Source organism: Nicotiana tomentosiformis, chromosome 7, assembly GCF_000390325.3.
Source record: "Nicotiana tomentosiformis chromosome 7, ASM39032v3, whole genome shotgun sequence".
Lineage (NCBI taxonomy): Eukaryota > Viridiplantae > Streptophyta > Magnoliopsida > Solanales > Solanaceae > Nicotiana > Nicotiana tomentosiformis.
The window spans coordinates 83708386-83729577 of NC_090818.1; the positions used below are offsets into that span (position 1 = coordinate 83708386).

The 21192-nt window shown below is 38.0% G+C and overlaps 1 long non-coding RNA gene across 1 annotated transcript; it reads left to right on the forward strand.

Moving 5' to 3' along the window:
- The first annotated feature begins 17652 nt into the window (after positions 1 to 17652).
- On the forward strand, positions 17653 to 19167 carry LOC138895157 (uncharacterized). The gene is made up of 2 exons (XR_011409374.1): positions 17653 to 17908; positions 18291 to 19167. It is a non-coding gene; the product is annotated as an uncharacterized lncRNA (long non-coding RNA).
- The last annotated feature ends 2025 nt before the right edge of the window (positions 19168 to 21192 follow it).

Below are 21192 nucleotides of genomic sequence, written 5' to 3' on the forward strand. Positions count from 1 at the left end.
AAATCACAACCAAGCGTCTAATTACTATCAAACCAACTCAGAATGAGACCAAACTTTGCACACAAGTTTTAAATGAAAAATGGACCTATTACAAGTCTAAAAACCAAAATTCAAACCTGATAGACATAAAGTCAACTCTCGGTCAAACTCATATAATTTCTAAGCCTCCAAATTGCCAACTTTCGCCAAAAAGAGCCAAATCAACATAGGAACCTCCAAATCTAAATTCGGACATATGCCTAAGTCCTAAATTACCATACAAACATATTGGAATCACCAAAATATGAATCCATGACACATTGAAACCAACTTGCCTTGGTCAATTCTTCAACTTAAAGCTTCCAAATTGAGTATTTCTCTTCCAAATAACATTGAAACCAACTTGCCTTGGTCAATTCTTCAATTTAAAGCTTCCAAATTAAGTATTTCTCTTCCAAATAACATTGAAACCAACTTGCCTCAGTCAATTCTTCAAGTTAAAACTTCCAAATTGAGTATTTCTCTTCCAAATAACATTGAAACCAACCATGCATAAACATCATGATTCATAATATGGAGGTTTTAAGACATAAAATCACTAAACAGAACACTAAAGCTTAAAATGACTGGTCGGATCGTTACAAGGTGGGACCTGCTCGGGCACCTGAGGGGCCTATTAGTGCCCCTGCACTTCAGGAGAGCTTGGCTCATTTTATGAGTATGTTCGAGAACTTGGTCCAAGAAGGGTTGATTCTGGTTGCACCAACTACTTCATAGGCTGGGGAGGAGCCCAAACTGTAACTGCACATACACCAGAGTAGCTGACTCACGTTTATCAGACATTAGGTGTTATACCGGTGCCAGTTATTGGAATTCACCTTGAGGTAGGGCCAGTTGTGTCTGCTGAGGAGTAGAAGAGGTTTGAGAGGTTTCAGAGACTTTGTCCTCCCCGGTTTAGTGGAGGGGATTTTGAGGATGCACAAGATTTATTGGATCAGTGTCATATGATTTCACGTACTTTGGGTTTTATAGAATCGAACTGGGTCGACTTTACTACCTTTCAGTTGATAGGGTCGGCATACAAATAGTGGCAGACTTATGAGGTGAGTAGGCCAGCTGGCGCAACACCACTTACACAGTCCTAGTTCTCAGATCTTTTCTTGGGGAGTTTATCCCAGAGACTCATTCCTGCGAGTTGCGTAGTGATCTTGAGCATTTGATCCAGGAGTGTATGAATATGACCGAGTATGCTATGAGGTTTATAGAGTTATCACAGTATGCAACTTCTTTGGTTTCTATTGAGAGAGAGAGAGAGAGATAAAGAGTCCATAGATTTGTGGAGGGACTTACATACAACCTTAGATTTGGGATGACACGGGAGATGGAGACTGAAACTGCATTTCATCAGGGTGTGGAGATTGCTATGAGGTTAGAGCATATCCACAGGAAGGAGAAGGAGTATAGGGAGTCTAAGAAGCCTCGTGGTTTTGTGGGATTTAGTGGCTCCTACTCTGGGGCCAATGTTCGACATGGTAGAGGTTTTGTCAGTAGGCAGGTCAGTCCACACTTCAAGTTTCACATAGTGCTCCAACTAGCCATGGTTTTCAGAGCACTTGTGCTGGACAGTCATCTTTCAGTCCACCTCTTGCACATGGTTCTTACATCAGTTATTCCAATTATCTGGGGCAGACCCAATTCCAATAGCCACGTCCGTAGAGAGGTTATTTTGAGTATGGTAATACTAGGTATATTATGAGAGATTGTCCTAGACTTCAGACAAGTGTACCTCAGCAGGGTACCTAGGCTATGATTTCTGCTCTAGATGCTACATCACCTGCACAGCCAGCTATAGGTGGGGGACATGCGGGTAGAGGTCATCCTAGAGAGGGAGGCCAGACTCGTTGTTATTATTTCCCTGGTAGGACTGAGGCAATTATATCAGATGTTGTCATTACAAGTATTGTTCCAGTTTGTTATTGAGATGCTTCACTTTTATTTGATCCATGTTCTACTTATTCGTATATGTCATCCTACTTAGCTTCATATTTGGATATGTCTTGTGATTCTTTGGCTACTCATGTTTATGTGTCTACACCCGCTGGGAATTTTATTGTGGTAGATCATGTCTATCGTACTTGTGTGGTGACTATTGGGGGCTATGAGATGAGGGTTGATATTTTGCTGCTCAATATGGTGGACTTTGATGTGATTTTAGGTATGAATTGGTTATCTCTGTACCATGCTATTTTTGACTATCACGCTAATCCCGTGATGTTGGCTATGTTGGTGTTGCCAAGGTTGTAACAGAGATTTTAGCTTGGTCACATTCCTAGTAGGGTGGTTTCTTTTCTTAAGACTCAATTGATGGTTGAGAAGGGATGCTTGTCGTACTTAGCTTTTCTTAGAGTTGTTAGTGCTGATACTCCTATGGTTTATTCAGTCCATATGGTGAGAGAGTGTCCAGATGTATTCCATGTAGACCTACCGGGCATGCCACCCGATATGGTCATTGATTTTGGTATTAATTTTGAGCTGGGCACTCAGCCCATATCTATTCCACTGTATCGCATGGCTCCAACATAGTTGAAGGAATTAAAAGAATAGTTGTAGGAATCTCTAGATAAAGGTTTCATCAGGTCGAGTGTTTCATCTTGGGGTGCACCAATGATATTTGTGAAGAAGAAAGATGGTTTCATGAGGATGTGCATTGACTACAATAAATTGAACAAGGTTACCATCAACCATAAGTATCCACTGTCGCGCATTGATGACTTATTTGATTAGCTTCATGGTGCTAGAGTGTTTTCTAAGATTGTCTTGAGATCGGGGTACCATCAGTTGAAGATCAGTACTTTAGACATTCTTTAGACGGCTTTCATGAGTCCTTTGTCATGGGTATTATGAGTTTTTGGTGATGTCTTTTGGCTTGACTAATGCCCCCGCATCATTCATGCATTTGATGAACAGTTTATTCCAGCCTTATTCTAACTCTTTTGTCATCGTGTTCATTGATAATATCCTGGTGTATTCCTGTAGTAGGGACGAGCACGGGAAACATTTGAGGACGGTGCTCCAGGTTCTGTGAAAGAAGAAGTTACATGCCAAATTCTCTAAGTATGAGTTCTGGTTGGATTCAGTGGCATTCTTGGGCCACGTGGTGTCTAGTGAAAAGATTAAGGTGGATCCAAAGTAGGTTAAGGTAGTTTAGAGTTGTCCTAAACCTTCTTCAGCCACAGAGATAAGGAGATTTCTAGGATTGGCTGGTTACTATCGTCGTTTCATGGAGGGTTTCTTGTTTATTGCAGATCCATTGACTAAGTTGACTCATAAGGGTTCTCCATTCAGGTGTTTTGATGAGTGCGAGGAGAGCTTTCAAAAGCTCAAGACTGCCTTGATCACCGCTCTAGTTTTGGTGTTGCCTTCAGGATCAAGGTCGTACACGATTTATTGTAATGCTTCATGTATTAGCCTTGGGTGTGTGTTGATGTAGGATGGTAGGGTGATTGGCTATGCTTTGTGTTAGTTAAAGCCACATAAGAAGAACTATCTGGTGCATGATTTGGAGTTAGCAGCTATTTTACATGCATTCAAGATTTTGAGGTATTACTTATATGGCGTGACTTGTGAGGTGTATACGGATCGTGAGAGTCTCCAACATCTGTTTAAACACAAATATTTGATTTGAGGCAGCAGAGGTGGTTGTAGCTATTGAATGATTATAGTATCACTATATCATTCAGGGAAGGCCAATATGATTGCAGACGCCTTGAGTAGAAAGGCAAAGAGCATGAGGAGTTAAGCATTCATTACAGCTGTGGAGAGACTTTTACCCATGTATGTCTAGGTGTTGGCCAATTTATTGGTGAGATTGGATATTTCGGAGTCGAGCAGAGCCCTTGCTTGTGTTATATTTTGGTCATCCTTGTTTGAGCATATTAAGGCTTTCCAGTATGATGATCCCCACTTGCTTGTCCTCAGGGATACGGTGCAACATGGTGGTGACTATAAGTGATGAGGGTGTGTTGCTACTTCAGGCTCGAGTTTGTGTTCCTAATGTCGACGACTTTTGATTCTTGAAGAGGCTCTTAGTTCGCGGTATTCCATTCATCTATGTGCTCCGAAGATGTATCATGACTTGAAGTAGCATTATTGGTGGAAGAGGATGAACAATGACATTGTTGGGCATGTTTCTAGGTGTTTGAATTGCCAATAGGTCAAGTATAAGTGTAAAACACTAGATGGTTTGCTTCGGAAGATTGATATACCAGTGTGGAAGTGGGAGCGCATAACTATGGACTTTGTGGTAGGGTTGCCACAGACCTTGAGGATGTTTAATGCCATTTGGGTCATTGTGGATTGGTTGACCAAGTCGGCAGATTTTATTCCGGTCATGACCTCCTACACTTTAGAGCAGTTGGCTAGGATCTACATCAGGGAGATTGTTCCCCTACATGGTGTACTTGTTTCTATCATCTCAGAACATGCCACTCAGTTTACTTCGCATTTTTGGTGGGCGGTTCAACATGAGTTGGGACCACAGGTTGAGTTGAGTACTGTATTTCACTCTCAGACGGGCAATCCGAGCGGACCATTTAGATCTTGGAGCATATGTTAAGGGAATGCACTATGATTTAGGAGGTCAGCAAGACCAGTTTCTACCTTTAGCAGAGTTTGCCTTTAATAACAGCTACCAGTCGAGTATCCAGATGGCTCCGTATGAGGCCTTATATGGGAAGCAATATCGTTCTCTGGTTGGTTGGTTTGAGCAAGGTGAGGCTAGGCTATTGGCACAGACTTGGTCCATGATGATTTGGAGGGTGAAGTTGATTCAGGAGAAACTTCACAAAGCATAGTCCAGGAAGAAGAGTTATACGAACCGGAATGTTCGTGATGTGGCTTTCATGGAGGGCGAGAAGGTTCTTCTTAGAGTTTCGCCCATGAAGGGTGTAATGAGGTTTAGGAAGAAGGGCAAGTTGAGCCCGTGGTTTATTGGTCCTTTTGAGGTGTTGGAGAGAGTTGGAGGGATTGCTTACATACTTTATTTGCCCCCTTGTTTTTTGTGCGTTCATATGATGTTCCATGTTTCTATGCTTCAGAAGTATCATGAAAATAAGTCAGATGTCTTGGATTTCAGCACAGTAAAGTTAGATGAGAGTCTGGCTTATGAGGGGGAGCCGGTGGCTATTTTAGATAGGCAGGTTCGGAAGTTGAGGTTGGAAGATATTGCATCGGTGAAGGTCTAGTAGAGGGGTCAACTAGTCGAGGAGGCAACTTGGGAAGTAGAGCATGATATGTAAAGCAGATACCCTCATCTTCTTGGCACTTCTGGTATGATTCTAAAGTCGTTCGAAGATGAATATTTATTTAAGAGGGGAAGAGTGTAATGACCCGGCCGGTTGTTTTGTGTATTTTATCCCTATTTCCCTATTTGATGTTCCTTGTATGTGTATTTGATGTTTAGTGATTTGCGGGGATGGTTGGGTTCAACTTCGGGAACACTTTGGAGTGAATTGAGACAATTAGTCTCATTTTGGAAGCATAAATTGTAAGAGTTGACCATGGTTTCACTTGTTGTAGACGACCTCGAATTTCGGTTTTGATGGTTTCAATAGATTCGTATGGTATTTTCAACTTAGGCATATGTCCTGATTTAGAACTGGAGGTTCCTAGGATGTTTTGGCCCTAATTGTCGGAAGTTAGAAATTTGAAGGTTTAGAAAGTTCACAAGTTTGATCGAGAGTTGACTTTAATGATATCGTGTCCGAATTGTGGTTTCGAGACTTGGAATAGGTTCATTTTGTCATTTGGAATTTGTGTGCAAATTTTGGTTGAAATTTGGATTGGTTAGGCTTGAATCGGATAATTGGTTTGAAGTTGGAAGTTTATGAACTTAAGAGATTGATTTTGATCCACGATTCTTGGTTTTGATATTAATTACAGTATTTTGAACCTTTGGATAGGTTCTGGGCAGGTATTAGGACTTGTTGGTATGATTGGATGGGGTCCCAAGGGGCTCATGTGTGTTTTATATGGGTTTCGGGCCATTTTAGAGTTGAGTGGCAGATCCGGTGCTGGTGTGTCGCATCTGCGAGGTTTGGTGCATAGGTGCGACGTCGCACCTGCGGATGAGGAGGCGCAGATGCGAAAGGGATCTGAAGTTCGGACTTTGCTCCCGTGAACATTCATGCATAGAAGCGGAAGCACAGAAGCATGCGTCTTTGCGTGCTTGCGGTACCCCAGAAGCAGTGAGTGCTCGCATGTGCGGGGTTGGCTGAGTGGAGGAGATCTTGTAGATGTGAGTTATTCTGGTAGAAGCGAGTGGCCAAAAGCGTTGATTTTTGTTCGCAGAAGCGGAACCATTTGCAGTCCTTTTATTTCGAGGGTTTTAGCCCATTTCTCACTATTTGATGTTTTGGAGCTGGACTAGAGGCGATTTTTGGATTATTACACAAAGATTGTGGGATTTGAAAGAGGAAATTTGGGGGTTTTCTCTACAACATAAGAGAATAAAATTGGGGATTTGGGAGTCGATTTTGGCTCAATTTTTAGAATCTAATCATATATTTGGACTCGTGGGGTTATGGGTAGTCGGGATCTACTCCTTGACTCAGGTTTTGTCCGTGTGGGTTCGGGTTGGCTTTTGTTGACTTTTGGGGATTTGATTCAAGATCGAAGCTTTATTATTTGGGATCATTTCTTATGGCTTTGTTTGGCGTTATTGAGTTATTTTTGGCTAGATTCGAGCCGATCGGAGGTGGTTTCTAAAGGAAAGGCAATTTTGGAGGGCTGATTTTGCCCGTTTAAGGTAAGTATCTTGCCTAATCTTATGTGAAGGAATAACCCTTAGACTTGGACCCTATTTGTCTAATTGTAACGTATATGTGAGGTGACGAGTGTATATACAGGTGCTATGTATGAAAAATAATCGGATTAGATTCTAAGCTTCTACTATGCCTTGATTTGTTTGTGTGTTCTCTATGATACATGTGTAATTCTTTGTATGACTATGCAAGCTTATTCTTTCATGCTAGAGATCGTATTTTAGGATTATTATTTCCTAATTAGACAAGATGTGCATTTGCGGGATCATTGCTATATTGAATTAGTCGTAGTTATGTCTTATATCTTGATCACACATCTGCAATTTATTATCTTCATGTCCTCGTTCACTTTATTGATGAATTATGAGGATATATCTCTTGATATAAAATGTTATATATTTATGGCACATGTGGACATGTTGGGAAAGATATTGCTATTGTAATAATGTGGTGTATAAGGGTGGCGGCCATATCTATGATATGTAGAGTATGAGGGTGGCATTCATATCTATGATATATGGAGTATAAACGTGGCATTCATATTTATGATACGTGAAGTATAAGGATGGAATCCATATCTATGATATGTGGAGTATAAGGGTGGCGTTCTTGTAGATAATAGATAGAGTATAAGGGTAGCATTCTTGTTGATGATATGTGGAGTATAAGGGTGGCATTCTTGTTGTTGATATGTGAAGCATAAGGGGGGCATTCTTGTTGATGAAATGTGGAGTATAAGGGTGGCATTCCTGATTGAACAAGTGAATTCTTATGCTTTATTATGCACTTTACATTCTTGTTTACATGCTTTGGTTTTGTTGGAGCTTTATTCCGTTGTTTATGTTAAATTCAGATTTATTATATCTTAATTCCATGTTTTGTATCATTGTATGATTGGCTTACCTAGTCTTAGAGATTATGTACCATCACGACCATTGGCGGGATTTTGGGTCATGATAGTACCTTGAGGAAGTTTGATGCTATTTGGGTCATTTTGGAGCTTGATCAAGTCTGTGCACTTCATACGAGTGTTGAATACTTATACTTCAGAGAAGTTAGCTCAAATTTACATCCAGGAGGTAGTTTGTTTGCATGGCGTGCCTATTTATATCATTTCAGATCGTGGCACTCAGTTCACATCTCACTTTTGGAGAGCTGTTCAGGGGGAGCTGGGTATGCAAGTTGATCTTAGCACAACTTTTCACCTGTAGACTGATGGTTAGTCCGAGTGGACTATTTAGATTCTTGAGGACATGTTGAGGGCTTGCGTGATCGACTTTGAAGGACATTGTGGATCAGTTCTTGCCTTTGGCGGAGTTTGCTTACAATAACAATTATTAGTCCAACATTCAGATGGCTCTATATGATGCTTTTTATGGTAGATAATGTCATTCTCTATTGGTTGGTTTGAGCCTGGTGAGGCTAGGTTGTTGGATACATATTATGTAAGTGATATTTTGGAGAAGGTAAAGTTGATTCAAGAACGACTTCAGATAGCACAAAGTAGAAAGAAGAGTTATGTAGACGAGAAGGTTCGTGATGTGGCATTTATGGAGGGTGAGAAGGTACTCTTGAAAGTTTCACCTATGAAAGGCGTGAAGAGGTTTTTAGAAGAAGGGCAAGTTGAGTCTGAAGTTTATTATACCATTTGAGGTGTTAGAGAGAGTTGGTGAGGCTGCTTATAGACTTTCTTTACCTCCTAGCTTATAGGCGGTACTTTTGGTATTTCATGTTTCTATGATTTGAAGGTATATTGAAGATAAGTCGCATGTTTAGAATTCAGCACAGTGCATCTAGATGAGAATTTTGCCTATGAAGAAGAGCCGCTAACTAATTTGATAGGCAGGTCTGAAAGTTGAGGTCAAAGGAGATCGCTTTGGTGGAGGCACTTTGGAAAGGGCAACCAAGGGAGAAAGCTACTTGGGAGATCGAGTCAGATATACGGAGCATATATTCATACCTTTTCAGTAGTCCATGTACATTTCTAAACCTGTTTGATAACAAAATTTCTTTAAGAGGTAGAGAATGTAAGGACGCGACCAGTTATTTTGAGTACTAGAACCCCATTCCCTTATTTAAGACTTCCCGTAGGTTGGTTTGATGATTTTATGACTTGTGGGGATGGAGGTTCAGGTTTCAAGAAGTTCGAAAGTGGTTTGGGATTCTTAGTTCCTACCTAGAGGCTTAAACATGGAAGAGTTGACCAAAATCAACATTATGGAGGAACTAATCACATAATTAGACTCGTGGGATTATGGGTCAATGGGATCTGATCTTAGAATCGGGTTTCAGCCATATGAGCCAGGGTTGACTTTTTGTTAATTTTTAAGATTTGATTAAAGATTGAAGCCTTATAGTTTATAATTGATTTTTATGACTTTATTTGACCCCGTTAAGTATTGTTTAGATAGATTTGGGGTGTTTGGAGGATAATTTCAAAGGAAAAGCAGTATTTGAAGGTTGAAGTTGTCTCGGGATAACGTAAGTCTCGTGTCTAACCTTGTTAAAAAGGAATTTGTTTTCAAATTAGACTTATGTATTACATGCTATGTGATTTGGGAGTGACATATATGCGAGGTGACGAGCGTATATACGTACACTAAGGCTATACCATATTTAGAGTAGTTTTAGGCTTCTTTATGCTTTGTTTGATTGTGTGTTCTTCTTGATTTATGCTTTATTTGATTGTATGACTATGTGAGTCTATTTAATCATGTTAAAAATCATGTTTAGGATTATGACATCTTATTAGGCATGATGGGCTATTTTTGAGATTGTTGATATGCTTGATTTATCCGTAGTCATACTTTATATCATGAGCAAACATCTGCATCTTTATTTATTATGTCCGTGTGCATCTTATTGGTTATTAATTGATCATACGCATACATCCTTAGAGATGGAAATCTTGATACATATTGATATGATTATGGAACATTGGGACATTATGAGCGGATTGATGTTGTTATGGCACAATGGTTTATGCTATGCAATTACTGTGATATTGATATGTTATAGCACAATGGATTTTTGTGGGCCGCTTTGATATGGATCAGTTCTTCCGGAGTTAGGCGATTACCCATGCTACATTGGGTCCTGTGAGCGCAGGTGATACACGTATCATGTTGGAGCACGTAGGATGTGTTGGATCATATTAGAGCACGTATGACGTGTTGGATCATATTGGAGCATATGGGATGTGTTGGATATTGGTTATGACTGAGTCTTGAGAGTGTTTGATCATCCTAGAATCATTAGAAACATTCATATAGGTGCTACTTGGTGCATATCATTTCTATATGCAAACATGAAAATTGAATTATGTTTTGGTTATCTTGTTTTGAGAAGCATGCATATCATATATCTAGTCTATGCACCTTCATGTTATATCTGTTGTTCTTGATTATTTTCTATGATTTTAGGCCATTATGAACTGTTCAGGTTGAGAATGTGAGTATCATATTTTTGTCAAAAATCTTGTTACCACTTTTTTTGAGATTAGACTTGATACTTACTAACTATACGTAATTTTTGTATACTATACTTATGTATATTTTGTGCAGATACTGGTGTTAGACCTAGCAGTATCCATGAGGGTGCTGAGTAGTTGACTATTGGAGACTCGTGGTGAGCTTCTATTGCGGACTCGCAGCTCATGGAGTCCCTTTCCTTTATTTCATATTGTTTAGATTATTCTAGATAGTATTCTTGTATTAAGAGATTCAGTTGTATTTCATCTTTGTAGCTAATGACTCCGTACTTCCAGACTTTTGGAGATTATTGTGTTGTTTTCATATTTAGTTGATGACTTGAGACTTATTTATGTTTTATCTATATCATGATCGTAAATTATCCTTTACTCGTCTTGCTTTTGTTGTTTATGACTATTGGCTTACCTAGAAAGTTAGGTTAGGAGCCATCACGGTCATGGTAAAATTTTGGATCGTGACAAATTAGCTAATTCGGGAACATACCATGGAGTCTAGCTTTCTATCCGGACACTTTAGAAATATGTTTTCATGTTCTCTGTTCCATAGAGGTGGAAGATAAAATCTTCTCCACCCATCTAGAAAATTCTGGAACCTCTCCAATCATTTCCATAGTAGCTGTTGTACAAAAGGAAAATGTTATAAAACAGTAAAGGAAAAAAAGATTCCGAAGATAACAACAAAACTTAAAGTTGAAATTCCACTTCTCCGAGAACGAACGATCACTGGGTTGCACCAGATCCTGAGTAGGTACAATTACGAATGTCTCATATCACCCTCGATTGTGATCAGCTCGGGGTCAACAAGAACTCTCTTTCCACGTTTATCAAGAGTGAAAACTCCTACTCAGAAGAGTTTTGGAGAATAAAGATAAAGGAGGTGCAAAGAGTGAAGTCCAACAAAACCAAATTAGATAGAAAACGGAGACACACCATAAGCCTCCAAACGATCATACATATTTGAGCTAGGTAGATGTTGAAATGCTGGTAGAATGCTTCAATCACGAAATCAATTGGAGGCCCGAATCCATAGGTAAGCGGGTACGTATAAACAAATGGAAAACCTTCCCGATAGCTGGTGATCCGCTCATCTTGAGCAGTTTGAATGTTAAGGTCATCTTTCCAATGATATTCTTTTTGGACAGTGGGAGGATATTCTAGCTGCATGAGAGAACACTAGTTATTTATAGGTATGTTTCGGTTACCTTTTTGATCCATCGTCTTAATCCACTGGGTACAGTCCGCTTTAAAATTAAACTATTTAGGAAATATTTTTGAAACAGTAGGCTCGAAAACAAACTCTTGTTTATCACTCTTTTTTCTCTTTGAAAGGAGGCTTTGCAGTGGCGGAAACCTCGCTGCCTCCTTCAGACCTAGGCTTCTGAATTCTCCTACCTCTTCTTAATATTAAAGGAGTTTCAGCTTCTAGATGTTCATCAACAATGATTGTGCACAGTATGGAATTTTTGAAATTTGGTGAAATTGGGGCTTCAACTGATGGTAGATTGACATTTTGAGAATTCATGATTGTGAAGAAGGGATAGGGGATGTAAGGAAAAGAGTAAAGAAGGCAAAGTGCAGATTTTTGAAAAGAAAAATAAATAGTGCTCAAACAGTGAAGATGAAGAAATAAAGGTTTTGTACTTAAAGAAGGAAGAATCATCATCGAGGAACCGTTATCATAGGCCTATCTTTACAAAGTCATAGAGCCGTCAGTGCCTTGGAAAATACTGTTAATGTCAAAACCAATTAAATTACGGCATATGTCTCGGGCATTAAATGAAAACAACGCCATGTCGCTTCAATTTTGGAATACGTCACTGTAATTACGTGATAAGAGTGTTAGATATGCTTTCTTTTCCCGCAAAAAATATTTATCACTTCTAAATATTCATTAACAAATATTTAAAAAGTGAGAGGACTATATGTATTTTTAAAAAGTAGACTCTCCACGTGGGCGACTTAACTCGCAACACCGTGGCAGACGTTGCACAATAAATCTTTACGAAGATAAGCGATAAACCAGAAGGTCACTTAAAGGATATACGCGAGATCATTCGTACCAAGATCATTTTTATCGAAACCAAGAAAAAGTCATCACATGAAGATTCTTCAAACTAGTCTCACACGTTCGGATAAAGCAGGAAGATCGGTAAATCCAGAGAAATCGAGATTTGGCATTAACTACAGAACCACCACAAATTCTTTAGGCGTAATGTATATGAAGAGTTAGTAAGGATGGTAGCAGGTAGGCGTGATATTAGGGGACAATTATGGTATTCAATACTATATAAACCCCGCTTCTCCAATTTTATATCCCATCTACTTCTCTCTGATTCTCACTGCTATTATATATGCAAATTGTCATATTTGTCATTAGATAATTCAAGATCTACAATAAGCTACTCAATAAGAATTCCTCTTCATTTACTTCTTCTGTAATAGATTTTTTTATTCTTTCTTATTATCTGTAACGATCCGACCGATCATTTTGAGTATTTTAACCTCGTTCCCATATTTATTACCTCCTCTATGATATATTATGGTTATGTGACTTGCTGGAATGGTTGGTTTTGATTTCGGGTAAGTTTCGTAGTGAAATGGGACACTTAGTCCCTAAGTTGAGGCTTAAGTTGAAAGAGTTAACCGGAGTTTGACTTTTGTGTAGACGACTTCGAAATAGAGTTTTGATGGTCCCGATAGCTCTGTATGGTGATTTTGGAGTTAGAAGCGTATCCTGATATTGATTTGGAGGTCCGCAGGTCGTTTCGCCTTGAATTGGCAAAAGTTAGAAAGTTGAAGGTTTAGAAGGTTGAGAAGTTTCACCGGGAGTTGACTTTATTGATATCGGGTCCGAGTTTTGGTTTTGAAAATTGAAATAGGTCCGTTGTGTCAATTATGACTTGTGTGCAAAATTTGAGATCAATTGGAGTTGGTTTGGTATGTTTCAGCATTAGTTTTAGAAGTTAGAAGTTCATAAGTTCATTAGACTTGAATCGATGTGCGATTGTGGTTTTAGTATTGTTTGGTGTGATTTGAGGCTTCGAGCGAGTTCATAACATATTTTAGGACTTGTTGGTATGTTCGGACGGGGTTCCAGGGGCCCCGGGCGTATTTCGGATTGCGTTAAGACCATTTGTTCTTGGCAGATGACTGCTGGTTTTTCCTGTTCTAATTTCCTTCTAGCGTTCGCGAAGATTCTTCCGTAATCGCGTAGAGTCCTTAGGGACTGCCGTGATTTTACTCTTTGCATTCGCGAAGTTAGGGGTGCGATCGTGAAGGTTGATGAACTTGGGCATCGCGAACGCGTGAGGTGGATTGCGTTCGCATATAAGGAAGGTGAGGCAGTGGGGGAGGCATGCAATGTTCTTCGCATTCGCATGGCATGGAACGCAATCGCATAAGCTGCGAAAGCTGGTCACCGCGTTCGCGATTGTGCTCACGCGATCACGAAGGAGGTTTTTGTTCTCCGCGATCGCGAGTGTTTGTCCGCGATCGTGAAAGAGTATAATTGGGCAGCAATACTTAATTTCAAAAATGAGGTTTTTACTTCATTCTTCATCTTTTGACATAGAGACCTCGGTTTGTGGCGATTTTGAGAGGGATTTTCAAGGAATTGATTGGGATTCGAGTTGTTCAGAGTTGGATAATTTCGAAAAAGTGTTACTAGTAGATTGAGTTAGCGTGTTTTGAGATAAATGTCTTGCTTAACATTGTGTGGGGAAATGACCCCTTAGGATTGATGTTGTTTTGTGTTAATTGTGGTGCGTGAAGGTCGTGTACGCAAGGTGACGAGTGGGTACACGGGCTAAATATAGTAATTGACCGGTTAAAATTATGTAGATTCTTTTCATGCCTTTAATTGAATTGTCATAACATGTTATCTTCATCATCGTTAGATTATCCTTACGTGATTTACTTGACACTGTAAATACTTGTCTCATCTCTTACTTATTAATTGCCTTTACATGCTCAGTTGAATTTATTGTTCTCTCATTTCCTCGTTAATTATTTAACCATTGAGTTCCCTTACTTGAAGTTGTTATTTCTTGGAATATCTTATTTGTTGAATTATGTTGTTAAAGTTATAAAGGTCGTGAGAGGCAAAATTGTAAATTATTGAATACCATTCTTGTTGAGATATTTACTTTCGATTACTATTGTTGAGACTCTTGTACATATTGTGGTTGAGCCATGGGCTATTGATTGTGGAAATACTATTGTTGTTGACTTCTTTGTCAAGTTGTGGTTTTGGGCTTGATGTGCGATTTGTGATATGTTGTGATATTGATACGCATGCGGTGGTATAAGGATAGAGGTTGATACGCATGTGATGAGATAAGGTGGGCTTGATACACGTGTTGCTAGTAGGGAAACTACTTGAAACCACGCGGTGTGATAAGGTGGGCTAAAACGCGGGAAGCTATTTCGGAAAAATGATTTTCAAAACTAAATGCAAGGCTCCCGCGGTGGTATATGAAAATATTGTGATTTGATTTGTGAAATGAGACTACGAGGCGGTACCTCGGTAGTGATTCTTGTTGATACCTTTCATTTACATTACTTGTGTTTTTTTTTGCATCGTTTCCTTGGCATTCTTATTATGTGTTTTCTTCCGTGCAGTCTTAATTGTCTTAGTTTCAGTATAGCTATTTTTGTTATATTTCTTCATTACATCATTTCCATTATTTTCATTATTATACTGCACTATACTTGTTCAGTTTCTTTATTTATTTCAGTAGGTGTCTTGACCTGACCTTATCACTACTCTACCGAGGTTAGGCTTGATACTTACTGGGTACCGTTGTGGTATACTCATACTACGCTTTTGCACATCTTTTTGTAGAGATCCAGGTACTTCATACCAGCCTAGGCATCAGTGAGTCGAGCTTGGATTGGAGACTTCAAGGTATACCTGCCTTCGTTCGCAGGCCTCGGAGTCACCCTCTATCTAGTTTCTATTTCATTCCCCTTTTATAGATACTGTCGTATAGGGATGTTTCCGTATACTCATATAGAGCTTGTGACTCGGTATCACTAGATTTTGGGTGTTATGTTCAGTTGTATTGTGAAGTCTTTTTTTATGATAGCTATGTGTTTAAATTGGGAGTTTTATTACTATTTCTGTTAAATTCTTCATGCATGTTAGGCTTACCTAGTCTTAGAAACTAGGTGCCATCACGACATCCTACGGAGAGAGATTGGAGTCGTGACATTATCATTGTTGAAATCATCTTTCTTGTACTTGTAAAGTTGATATAAATCTATTTCTTGTGGCCTTACACTATAATTTAGTTGATTTAATCTATCATTATAATTTAAGGTTAACACTTCCGGTGCAGAATTTGAGGAACCCATATTTTTTTGCTTCAAAGTGGCCAATCTCAGAATCCGAGCTTGGGATTCACTAACCTTTGGTTTGTCAATCAAAGTCTTAGGATAAGTTTTCTGTGGCCAAATACCTATATCAATGGAAGATATATAAGCTGAAATCCAAATAAAATAAAGATCAGCTTCTCGGGAACATACCACAATGTCTAGCTTTCCATCAGACACTTCAGAAATATGTTTTCCAAAGTTCTCTCTTCCATAGTAGAATATAAAATCTTCTCCACCCATCCAAAAAATTCAGGGACCTCTCCGATTATTACCATAATAGCTGCAACACAAAAGAAAAATATTATGGTTCGACCAAGAAGAAGATGGTTCTGAAGATAGATAACGTTAAAAACATACATTTAAAATTTCACTTCTCTAAGAACGAACGATCATTGGGCTGCACCAGATCTTGAGTAGGTACGATTACGAACCTTTCATGCCACCTCTGATCATGATCATTCTTGGGATTACATGAACTTCCCTTTCATGAATATTAAGAGTGAACACTCCTGCCCGGAAGCGTTTGGGAGAATAAAGATAAAGGAGGTGACAAATAGTAAAGTCTACCGAAGCCAAAATTTGATTTTAAAAAATGGATGCATGACATAAGCCTCCAAATGATCAGACCTATTTGAGCCAAGTAGGCGTTGAAGTGCCGGCAGATTGCTTCAATCACAGGATCAATTGCAGGCTTGAACCCAAGGGTGAACGGGTATGTATAAACAAACCAAAAACCTTCATGGTGGCTGGTGATTCTGCCTGAGCATGTTGGATGTTAAGGTCATCCCTCTAATGACATTCTTTTCGGACTGTAGAAAGATGCTCTAACTGGATGAGAGAAGAATAGTCGTCCGCGGGTATATTTTGGTTTCTGGTTTGCCTCACCGTTTTATTCTATTAGGCACAGTCGGCTTTGAAGTTACATTGTTTAGGCAAATTCTCTGAGACTGGGGGCTCAGCGACACTCTTGTTTTTCATTCTTCTTGCTCTTTGAAGGAGGATTTGCAGCACCGGACCTCCTTCAGAACTAGGATTTTGGAGTCTCCTCCCTCTTTTTCGCAATATTAAAGAAGCTTCACCGGCTGGAAGTTTATCAGCAATGGTAGTATGCCGTAGGGAAATTTCAGAACTTGGCGAAACAAGGGTTTGAACAGATGGAAGATTGATGTTTTAGGAATTCGTGGTTATGAAGAGAAAATAGGGAATCTGCTCTCTCGTCGACCCCTACTCTAATCAAAAGACTAATGCAAAAAAGCTAATAAAGAAAGTAAAGTGCAGACTTGCAGAGGAATGGTGCTTCAAAAAGTAAAAGAGCGAAGAACAAGAAATAAGGTTTTGTAATTATAGAGTTAAGAACTATCATCGTAGAACTGTCATCATAAGCCTATCATCACGGAGTCACAAACTCATCAGTACTTTGAAAATCACTGCAAATGTCAGCACCAATCAAGTCATGCCACATCTCTCGAGCATTAAATGGAAACAACGTATGTCACTTCGATTTCAAAATACGTCACTGTAATTTTGGAGCACCGGTGTCAGACGCGTTTTCTCTTACCGCAAATCTTTTTACCACTTCTAGGATACTCATTAACAACCATCCCAAAAGTTGGGGGACTATCTTGTTTTGGTAAAAAAATAGATTTGGCACGATGATAATATAACTGTCAACGCGTGGCAAATAATGCCCAATCAGCCTTGAGATAGGTGACAAGGGCATCTCTAACCTTTACCCCATTTTGATCCCAAAATGAGGCAAAATGGGAATTTCTCCATTTTGGGGATAACCTACTCCAACTATTCCCCCGTTTTTCCCCCAAAAGAAAATATTCTTTTTTATATCCTTCTCTCTCTTCTATATTATATTATTATCTTTCATTTTAATTTTATTTTTTAAATTTCATTAAACAAATTTCATCTTTTATTTTGTAATATTCATTAAAACAATTTCATAAAATTTTAAATAATATAATTTATAAGCAATTATTATAGATTAACTAATAATTCAAATAAAAGTGAAATCATTATGATACAAGATTAATTAAATACATATTACATAACGATAAAATTCATTCGAAATACTACATAAATATTCAATTCCAACCTCTAGTATTCTCCCATAAATGATCTATTAATGCATTACGAAGTGCAAAATGAGCATCTTTGTCCTTAATTCTTCTATGTCGAGCTAAAAATTCTTGAAATCGTTGATTTTCATCTACTGTCATTTCTACTGTTGGAGGTGGAAGTCAACAATATCCACACTCACAACCACAACAATCCTCGGCCCCATTCACTCAATACTATAATGATTTTAGTATATCTGGAAACGACATACCTCCCTACTAAGTTATTATGCTATTTACCGTAGTTTCAATTTTTATGTATTTTAATTTTATGTATTTTCAATTTTAATGTATTTCCAATTTTAATGTATTTTCATTTAATATATTTTCAATTTTCACTTTTTAATTTTAGCAACATCTAATATTTTATATTCGCACCTTTCAATTTTAGCAACATCTAATATTTTATATTTGCACTATTCATTTTTTGAGATGATTATATATTTTTTGTACAATTATAACTTATAATAAAATTAACTTACAATTTTACATAAAAAGAATAAATGCACGAAAATTAATTTATCAAAATTATACGCCAAAGTTAAGATGTAAAATTAATATTATAAAGATATTACATAAACATAATTAGGTATATAAAAAGAGATAAATTAAAAGAGTTAAATAATAAAATAATAATAAAATATGCATGAATAGTAATGGGGGAGATGAATAGTGTACACCATATTTGGAGGAACACTATTCATCCTCCATTTTGGGGGCAAAAATAAGGGAGGGTTGGAGCTTCATTATGGCAAAAATTGCCCCTAATATGAGAAAATGGGGGAGAATTAGAGATGGCCTAAGCAATAAACCAAATGCTCACTTATAGAATATATCTGAGATCATTTGTATCGAGGTCAATGGAAAAAAGATCAAAGGTACCGAGACGACAATGTGTCATCACGGGTTGATTTTTGGGCCTTTCATCCTGGGAGTAATATTTATGGCTTGATGCAGATGGTGGGGAATGATACAGTATATATATATATATATATATATATATATAGAGGAATCAAATCATAGAGGGAGTTACAGATGTTGGAATTTGGTTATAAGGATTGTAAGCTAAGGTTGAAGAAAGAATATTCGGTGAGGAATGCGTTAATGAGCTTGTATGGATTGAGGTGACATGAGATCACCCATGGGTGTATGTATGAACAGCTTATATAGTGGTTTTGATGGTTGTGAAATGACTCTTGGCATGTTCAAGGACGGATATTAAGTGAGAAAGAATGTAATGACCCGATCAGTCGTTTTGATTCTAGTAATCATTGACTCTCACTATTATTATAAAAAAGCCGTCGACTAAGTTAGCATTGAGCAATTCAAGATCTACAACAAACTTATCAATAAGAATGTCTTTTCCCTTTCGTTATAGGCAATTGATTTCTTTATTCCATCTTACTATTATCACTAATCCTTTATTCACAAAATTGAATTGATTTCTTTATTCCATCTTACTATTATCACTAATCCTTTATTCACAAAATTGAATTAAATCGATTGCTTGTTGCCTTACTTTCTAAATTCAATTGATTTAGTTCATTAAGTAGAATTTAGGTTAAACAGCTTCTAATAGTAACTTAACCAGAAAAGAGTTCTTTGAAAGAATTGCATGATTTAATATAATATGTACCAATTTTTAATATATCAAACTTGATATTTTTAAAAAAATTCTTTTTTGCATGGATCTGCTTATAATGTCCCAATATTTCATAATCATATCAATCGATATCAATATTTGCATCCCTAAGATGTATGCATATGCTCAATAAATAACCAATAAGATTCACAAGGATATAATAAATAAAGACGCGAATGTGTGCTCATGATATAAAGTATTACTACGGCTAAATCAAGCATATCAACAACCACAAAAATAGCCTATCATTCCCAAATTTGATGTCATAAGCCTAAACATGATTTCTAACATGATTAAATAGGCACAAGTAGTCATACAATGAAATAAAGCACAAATCAAGAAGGACACAAAACCAAACAAGGCATAAAGAAGCCTAAAACTACTCCAAACATGGTATAGCCGTAATGTATGTATATATGCTCGTCACCTCGAATATATGTCATCCCAAATCACATAGCATATAATACATAAGTCCAATTTGAAGAAAATTTCCTTTAAACAAGGTTAGACAAGAGACTTACCTCCTCCTGAATAACGTCAACCCTCAAATATCGCTTTTCCTTTAAAATTCTCCTCCAAACATCCCCAAATATATCCAAACAATACTTAAGAGGGTCAAATAAAGTCATAGAAACCAATTCAAGTTATAAAGCTTCAATCTTTAATCAAATCTCAAAAGCTGATAAAAGATCAACCCTGTCCCACATGAACAAAACCCAAGTCTAAGGTTAGATTCCGTTGACCCATAATTCCACGAGTCTAATTATGTGATTAGTTCACAAATACGAGTCTAAATCGGTGTTCAAAATCTCAAAATACATTTTCCTAAGTTGTCACGACCCAAAACTCAACATGTTGTGATGGCGCCTATCATGATACTACGCAAGCCGACAACTCATACATACCAACACTTTCAAATTCAAAATATACTAAAACAGGTTTAAATAAATGAAAATCTCATAAAACTGAATGAAACGTCACAACTCAATGCAGAAATTCTCAAAATCTGGGTGTCACTAGGTACATGAGCATCTATACTGTAACACAGTCTAATACGCTGCCTAAGAAAGTAGAACATAATAATCAAAAACTGAGAGATAGGGGAGGGGAGTTAAGGTCTACGGACGCCAAAGCAGCTACCTCGATAATCACCGAACAAGTAAAACTCCACGATCAACAACCACCGTGCCCAGAAATACTTGGATCTGCACACGAGGTGCATGGTGTAGTGTGAGTACAACTAACTCAATAAGTATCGTAAATAAATATGGCAAGGTAAGAGAAGCTTAAATTATTGAGGATACTAGTTATTCTAGTGTAATTCTATCTTTTTAAACCAGCACAACACAATATTTAAAACTAACTCATTAAGCTTCATGAGAAGAATATTCATGTGTGCATGTGCATTGTTTCTCAAATACCCTGCTCAAACAATAATATGGCATGTAGAGGAAGGAAACTAGTAAATCAAATAAATGATCAAGAATATGCATATTTCCAGACACTGCACGGACAACTCACGTACTAATAATAGAACCTGCACGGACAACTCACGTGCGACACAAACAACTCACGTGTCAATATTATCAATATATGGATCCGCACGGGCAACTCACATACTGCACGGACAACTCACATGCCAATAATATCAATAAGTGGATCCGCACGGACAACTCACGTACTGCACGGATAACTCACGTGCTGCACGGACAACTTACGTGCTAATAACATAATTCACCCGGCATAGTCACATGCCCC